At 38.6% G+C, this 8,250-nt stretch overlaps 1 long non-coding RNA gene across 1 annotated transcript in view; it reads right to left on the bottom strand.

Moving 5' to 3' along the window:
* Window positions 1-7,396: 7,396 nt before the first annotated feature.
* The window catches only part of LOC145435090 (uncharacterized), a 75,996-nt gene continuing 75,142 nt past the window's right edge, over window positions 7,397-8,250 (bottom strand). The window contains exon 2 of the long non-coding RNA XR_013913708.1: window positions 7,397-7,575. This is a non-coding gene — a long non-coding RNA (uncharacterized LOC145435090). The remainder of the gene's footprint in view (window positions 7,576-8,250) is intronic.

An 8,250-nucleotide genomic window follows, 5' to 3' on the forward strand; every position in this document is an offset into this window, starting at 1 on the left:
TATGTAAAGAGTGAGTAAATCATCTTCCATGTTGGTGTGATTCAAGTCGATATCATGTTACACATAACCATCATTTGTGTGATGTATTTGTGTGATATTGTGAAGATGATACCGCAACAACACAACAAGTCATATTTTGTATCGGGTGTTTGCGCTTTAGGTATAGCGGAGTGTGTGAAATTTTGGATATGTGTGCTCGGTTGAAACTAGAGTTGTTCTTGGGTCTTGTGTCGGGTAAATCAGAACTATGTCTGGAATTCAAGCACTTCCAAGTAAGTTCTTTAGTGACTATGATTACATCTACGTTGACGAAAGGAAATGGAAAAATTCAAATGGATACTATACTAATGAGTAACAAGTGCAAACTGGTTTTACCAGATTTAGGTGTAGGATATCTTTTCGTCGATTTCTTTACCCGAGTCTGTTTTACAAATATTTCTAGTACACCTAAGTATAGGACCCATTTATAAAACGTCGTACAAATTGTTTATGTGACGACAACGACTTTGGGTCACTTGGTTTCGATCCTTTTGTAAAAGATTGTCGGTCAATGGTGTTATACTCTTCTGTGATGGTCGAGGTACGTGAACAAGTTTCCAATCAACTAATAATCGGACATACGACTTTGGTTTAACGAATCAAAATATTTCTAAAATGCTTGCTGGTATCATAAGACACAAATCGAAATTCATATCAATCAAGACCTTTACATGATCTGAGTTTTGTGATGGCATTTATTTCGCCCGATAGAAATGAACTTGTATCAATAGTAACGCGAAACGCATTTATCATTTTCGGTGTTGGTTGTGTTCCTGATTTCTTTGCCGGTATGCACTCTACAAATAATTTCTGCATACTGAATTAGGATGCGTTTGACGAATATCATGCAAACTGTTTTTGTGGTGGTAATGACTTTGAGTAGTTTGGTTTTACGATTACAATTACTTTAGAAGATTCAAATGATAATGTATGATCACTACTAACAACACTACAAACACATTCTGTAGATTTCAGTGTAGCACATATTTTGATTTTATTAATGCTGTGAGTTTTGTCTAGTAGAATAGGTTGCAGCCAGTAAAGATATTCTAAATTTTCCTTGTGCTGATCCAAGTCTTAGAGTGTAACCTCGTAATGTTTTACATTTAGTACGTACAACAGCGAGTCACTGAAAGGATTGAGTATTGTTCACCCGCTTCGACTGGTACTCGATACCAAAAGTGCTATTTTCACACTCTGTAAGGTACGGATGTTTCAATTCGCTGTCACAAATTTCGACAATAAATCGTATCAATTGTTGGATTCAGTGGTAACGATATGACATTGAGATATACTAACTCCACACGTAGTAGTTTCAATTACTCGTTACGAATTGCGATAATAAAGCATTTTGTATCGGGTGTTCAATGTATGAATAATGGAATTATTACATCTTTAGCACCGGTTATCGTTAACGATAGATTTTAATACGTGTACTGGTTGTTTAATGTAATAATACCGATATTGTTGTTTCATCTTTAGTCCTAATTATTGTAAACGATTGCATTTGTAAAGTATTTTCTGTTGTCTGTAATACAGCGATTGTTTTGTACCAACCCAGAATAATTTCCCAATCAAGAACATTTCACATATACAAGTCTCGTTTCACAAATTGCTGTGTTAATGAAAATATCTCTGAAAAGTTTGTTGATATCGCAATAACCAACATCGGTTCAATTACTTCATACTTTAACAATCAAGTCATGATCGACTATTACAAAATCTCGTATGTCAAACCAATGTGTTAATAGGGATGTTTACAACATGATATCTTTCAATGCGACACCAGCGTTCGATCGTAAGAAATGAATTCTTGACTACGTTGGTCAGACATTCAAAGCTTGTATACTAGAAGCATATGTTAATCTCAAGTCGTGCACCAAGTAGTAATTACTTCATCTTACAGTTGAATAAAAAAGGACAGGATATGGATACATCTGAGCTTGGTATGTTTGCGGGTTGTAGTGATTACTCGCGTAGTTGTCTACTTTTCGTACGGACACTTTTTGCTTTGGTTGGGTGAGTTACAAACGGATTGACTTGACAAGGTTTTTGTATTTTACTCTTTTGTGTATGGCAAGATGTTAAAAGGTTGAGATGTCATAGTGATAGTATTTCTGAAACTCTATTTTACAAACGGAAACGGAATCGTGGATAGAGTTGTGATGTTTCATTACTTGTTTCAAATCAATGTGCGTATAATTTTGAAATGTGACTGGGTGAAAATTGGCAGTTATGTTTGTCAATCTATTTCAATTCAGACTATGTCAAAGTCGATATATTTCATTTTGGATTATCTGAATTTACCTTTAGTACATCCCGCGAATGGATTCCGACACCGCACTATAATCTTTTTGATAATAAGGACTCAAGAATTTTCAATTAACAATATCTGAATTTTTTGGTAATGCTAGAGTTGGCAAATGATAAGTTGCGTGTTTTTGTTAAGCGTTTGATTTCTCAGTAATAAATACAATTATTGTATGTGCATACTTGTGATTCTTGATTCTCATTGAGCTAGTTGGTATTGATTCTTTAGGTGTGAAAACAGCGGCGCGGAATGTGTGAATAATCCGATGTGGTTGAATGTTGGTGTCAGTAATATTCAGGTTACGTTGGATTCAAGAGTTCGCATTAAAAGGATTTCTAAAAGGATCAGAGTTTTACCGAATTAACACATTCAGATACGAATCAACTTGAGTTGTGTAGTGAGTTTCATTTCAAGTTGACAAATTAACACATTGATTGAATATTCTCTGGGATCTTATCACGCAACTAAAGTCAACCACTGTTCCGGAGGTGTGAAAACACTGACATAGCGATCGCGGGAAGTATCAAATTTTGGATATTCAAGTCACCGTCTGCGACGGCTCTGTTATTCGTTACTTATTACTTAATAGTTAATATTCTTATTATATCTGGCTCGTGAAATCCGGTTCCGCACCAAACTACCAACATATTACATTGTAGCGATTGGGATGTATATAACAGCAAGTCACGAGAGATGGTTATGTCTTATAGGTGTTATCTTGTGAGCGATCGTAGGATTTTAGAATTATTTCACACCTTTTTGAATAAGCGTTCACTTCACAAAGGATTAGGGTTAGAGCAGAAATAAGTGAACATTTGTCGCTATTCAAGTTACCGACACTGGCGGTTCTGTTATTCGTTACTTATTAAATCTTACGAGTGAAATCATGTTCTGTGACAAACTGCTTACGAAAATTTCACCGCGTGAGCGATCGGTATGCCTGTAACACCAAGTCGCAAAAGATGGCTATGTCCGAGACATTATCTTGTCAGCGATCGCGGGGTTTGTAATCTATTTCACACCTATTTGAAGTGATAGTTTGCGAACGCGGTTATTGTTGGTATTGGAATCGCCGTCTACGCCGGCTCTGTGGTAAACTAATTACCAAATATTACCTTGCTAGTGATTCCTAGATTTACCAAACTATTTCACACCTTTTTGCTGAAAGTACGACATGTCATCGCAGCCTATACCTGAAAGTACGAATCATCGCCGCACCCTTAAGAATAACGATATATTGGTGTTACACTCACCGTAAACGTTGGGATTACCTCGAATCGGTCATATATAATAATTTGTAACAAGCGCATTAACTAAGGACCAATCACGTGACCATTTACCGTACCTGATACATATTCAATACCGTTCGAGAGATGCCTATACCCAAAAGTACGACACGTCAACGCAGTCTATACCCGAAAGTACGACATGCCAACGCAGCCTATACCTGAAAGTACGACGTGCGAGAGATGCCTATACCTAAAAGTACGATGTGCCAACACGAGTTTCCAATACGACGTGCGAGAGATGCCTATGCTTGAAAGTACGACGTGCGAGCGCACCCATAAGAACACATTACGATGTGCGAGCGATAGGGGGGGTCAAAAAGTACGATGTGCCAACACGAGTTTCGCGGCACCTCACCAGCGGGCCCATAAGAGCCCCATGCAAAAAACGTTAGTTCGCGACCGATCACATATACTACTACCTGACAATCACAACATAAAATAATCAATCAATCATAATCAATCAATCATTCCCTATGATGTCATATTATGCATATGTTCAAATTGAAAATATTTTTGCGTTGCTCTTTTTGCGTTACTTTCGCTTTGACACCTGATGAAGGAGCAGCGCTCCGAAAGCTCGTGTAACTAATAAAGTTATATTCATTCGCAAGTGGACGTTAAATAGAGTGTGAAAGCTACCAAGGTCTTACGTTTAATCATTTATTCGTCACACCAGTGAAAATCCTGTAATAATTAGCCTATTTACATCGGCGTTCTATGCGTGCCGAGTTATAACTGGATAATTCAGCCATGCTAAACTGTTTCCCATACTTCAGTGGCAACAGAAAACTTGGTGAATTCCAATATAGGCTAAACCAGTGGTTTTCAAACTGGGGGGCGTGCCCCCTTGGGCGGCGGAAAAGCATCTGAAGGGGGCGCGAAGACTGAAATTTTCTCCGCACTTTGCACGATTCACCTCCATTTCATAGTTACTGCTAGGGCTGGGCACAATGATTCGAGTACTCGAATCTGAATCGAGTATTAATTTTAGTGATTCGAGTCGAGTAGTAAAATACGATTTTTTCGAGTACTGAAATTTTGCGCTTCTCGCCACTGAAAGTTAATTTATCAACGAGAATTATAGTTTCGATACTAATTTTCACTGTCGAAGCCTTGAAACCTTGATTGACGGTATCGTAGCATACGAAACATAGAGGTAGCACATTTTCGAAGTCATGATTATTCTACAACATTGTCATCAAGTGGAATGAAATCGGTACGGTCACAAAATACCAAAGTATCAGTTATGAGATAACAGGCATTATATTCTTTGTGGTGGCATAAACGATACATACTTGAACTTTGACGCATTACATTCTGCTATGACGTCATTATGAGTGATACTCGATTACTCGACTCGACTCAAAGCATATTACTTGATTCAGAATCGAATCACTCAGGTACTCGATTTTGCGCAGCCCTAGACTTACTGCTCTGCGTATAGTCTGAATTTCATATTGGAGAATTCTCTCATCAACAGTCATAACCTTCCATACCATTCTGGTTCATTGACTGTCCTGTAGCCTATTCGCTGTAAGTCGCTCAAACTTTTGATTGTTAACAGTCGCTTGAAACATTTTTCTGTGTTTTTAGTTTTCAGTATTCATGATTAAGAATAGTTCGAATACGTTCGAGTTCTTTTTTTTTAAATAAAGGGTATTCTACGTATCATGAATGAAACATGAATACTGAATAGGTTGAGATTGCATTACCGAGAATGGCCATTGTCAAAAATATAGCTTACTGGGACTGACGTTGCCAAGAAATTAATACCTGAGCATCGATGCCGAATGTGGCAACGCCGTGATGCACACACACGACCTGTTCATATGCATAACATGCCTTCCTTGCATATATTGCGTTCTCGGTAATGTTCATTCTCGGTGGTGTCCATTCTCCGTGGCATCCATTCTCGGTATTGGCATTCTCTGTAATGGTTTTCTCGGTATTGACCGGACACCCACAGTATCATGGTATAATTCCAAACATTGCATCAATTTTGACTGCATCGCGAAAATGCATATTGCGATTTTCTTCCTCAATGCAACCGATTTGTAATTTGCATCTAATCTCTAATTTTATCGATATCAGGGGTGGCCAACGTTTTCGGCCAAAGGAACACATGAGATTTACGAACCATTGCGCGGGCAACTGGAATGTTGATAACCTTTTAGTCGTCCGACAGGAGCGAACCGAATTATGTAACATTGCAAACAAGACTTATATTACTACGCTCTAAATTTGATAGCAATTATGTCATGAAACTGTGCAGTGTGTAGTCATGCCCTGGTCGAGCGAATAGCGGAATTTTTTCAAAGGTAATGACTGAATTCTATCAATAAATATGTTACTAACATATATTGGGGGTCGCATCTGTATACCACTGGGCTCATTTGGCAAGGACAGGATTATTCGACGTTTAGACATAGCAATATCGACGGTTTCGGTGAACATGCCTCTATCATTTTGTGCAAATGTTTCGTCGTCGACAATCTCTCGGCGAGTGCACGAGCGAAGCCGCATGTTGGACGACACGTTATCTCCTAATCGCGAATATAGTTGGACTCAATTCGGTAAATAACATGTATTTATAATTTTCAGAAGGGGGCTCCAATACTGAATGCAAGAAATCTAGTGACAATAAATCACGCGAAGTGCCGAGGAAAATTTCAAGTCAAATAAATCTGCTACGAAATATTCTAGTTTATGGTCATATACGAGTATCTGTGATAAATGTGGCTGGTCGCCGGTTACGCCAATGCTGATGTTTTAGTCATCATCAAATTTCGCGGTCAGGCTAATCAAATCTTCGTTAGCCTTGCAATTTTACCTGATGTTATAAATAATTTCGAGAATTACCTCGCAGGCCACACAAAACCTTCTCGCGGGCCACATTTGGCCTGCGTGCCACGGGTTGGCCACACCTGATCAGTATGATTATTAATAACAGTGATTGGTGGTACATGAAAATTCGATTGAAAATCCTTTGAAAGCAATTATTTTCATGATAGAGAAGTTGGAGTCGGAGTCGAAGTCAGGGTCATTTTCACAAACTCTGACTCCGACTCCAGTCAGTATTTTTCCCACGACTCCGACTCCAGCCAATATAGTTTACCCGACTCCAAGCGAAAATTAGCCAAACTCCGACTCCACAGCCCTGATTACGTCGCTACGGTTGTCAAAGAACACCTCTCTACCGAATTAGTTACATGTTCAACAGTTATTGTAATTTGATATTTTTAGCATTGAGTAATTATAATTAAAACATGCAAAGGAGCAATTGAACTGAATTATTGTAGTTGATCCAACTCTGCTTCAAACTACCTAGCAATCACCCAAACCAAACCTGAACACCACTATACCAGTCTAGTGCTAAATTCAATCCGTTTTATTGGTGTCAATATTTGAAAGAAGCTATACCACCCAATCTCCGTAATTTGGACTCTTCCGCATTTGAATAGCAATGTTTTCACTACCCGATCTCAAACTACAGCCTAATTATATTTATAATATGAATTTAATTATATTTAGAGTTGCTCCATGATACTGTGTGTTGTTTTACATTTCGTCCCTTATCAACTAAGATAATTGCTCCTGTCCTGGGTGGCTTGACTCGAGCCTCCCGTCTACATTACACTGCGAGTGATTTTGGTTGCGTCATGTTGATTTTCACCTTTCACAATGGACAAATAAAGAGTTTCTATTGATTTCTCTAACGACATCCCTACCACCCATTAACCCACAACAAAAACACATCGACCATTTTCTCTTTACACGTTTCCACAAACGGCGACTATCGGGAGTCGAGCTCAAAAGCGTCACACTTCGACGGTAGAAGCAAAAACTCTTTGAGAAAAGACGAAAAAGCGGCAAAAAACAGCTCATTCCATTAAAGAACCAATGCAACTATCAGGCAGCGACAGTTTCGGCCGCTGACTAGAACAAACAGAGCTGTTACAAAGGGCATTACCGAATATGCTCAGCGTGTAATTAAATCGTGAAATACGAATTCAAACAGCAAACCAACTATTTGTGTCAGACACTCAGAAACTGAATGCGACCCGTTCAAGATGTCAGCAGAGAAAAAAACTGGTCAACCACAAAGGTCCGCTCCCAAATAGAAACGATGTAACGACGCCGGTACGAAGCAAGAAAAATGAATGAGAGTAATCCACACAAACACAAAACTATTCAGGATAAGAGCTCAACTATATACAAGCCAGTCCGCGAATACAATCGACCGCACTGCGCAGTCAAGATGAGGGCCCGACCGGTAATTTCAAGTCGATCTGGCACTTTGTCACGAAGCCACCATTAGAAGTACTAAAATATCTTGAATATTTCTTATAGTTCAATGTGTCCTAGTTTATTACCATGTCCAAGCCTAGCAATGGCTGTAAAGCTGATCAAATAAATGTTCTCAGGAATTTGAAATACGCGATACGCCACATTACGTATTTCTTAAATATCTGTTGAATACATCAGGGTTATCAGTATTGGCCTTCAGTGAAACAATATCAGACAACGATAATCCGCAACTGATAGAATATTGATCATTTCTTATAAGGTACGGGTGTCCAGATGTAGTCTTTTTAGTTTATTTCACGCATA

This window comes from Botryllus schlosseri, chromosome 3 (genome assembly GCF_051294905.1).
Source record: "Botryllus schlosseri isolate E-star chromosome 3, Bs_hap1, whole genome shotgun sequence".
NCBI classification, from domain to species: domain Eukaryota; kingdom Metazoa; phylum Chordata; class Ascidiacea; order Stolidobranchia; family Styelidae; genus Botryllus; species Botryllus schlosseri.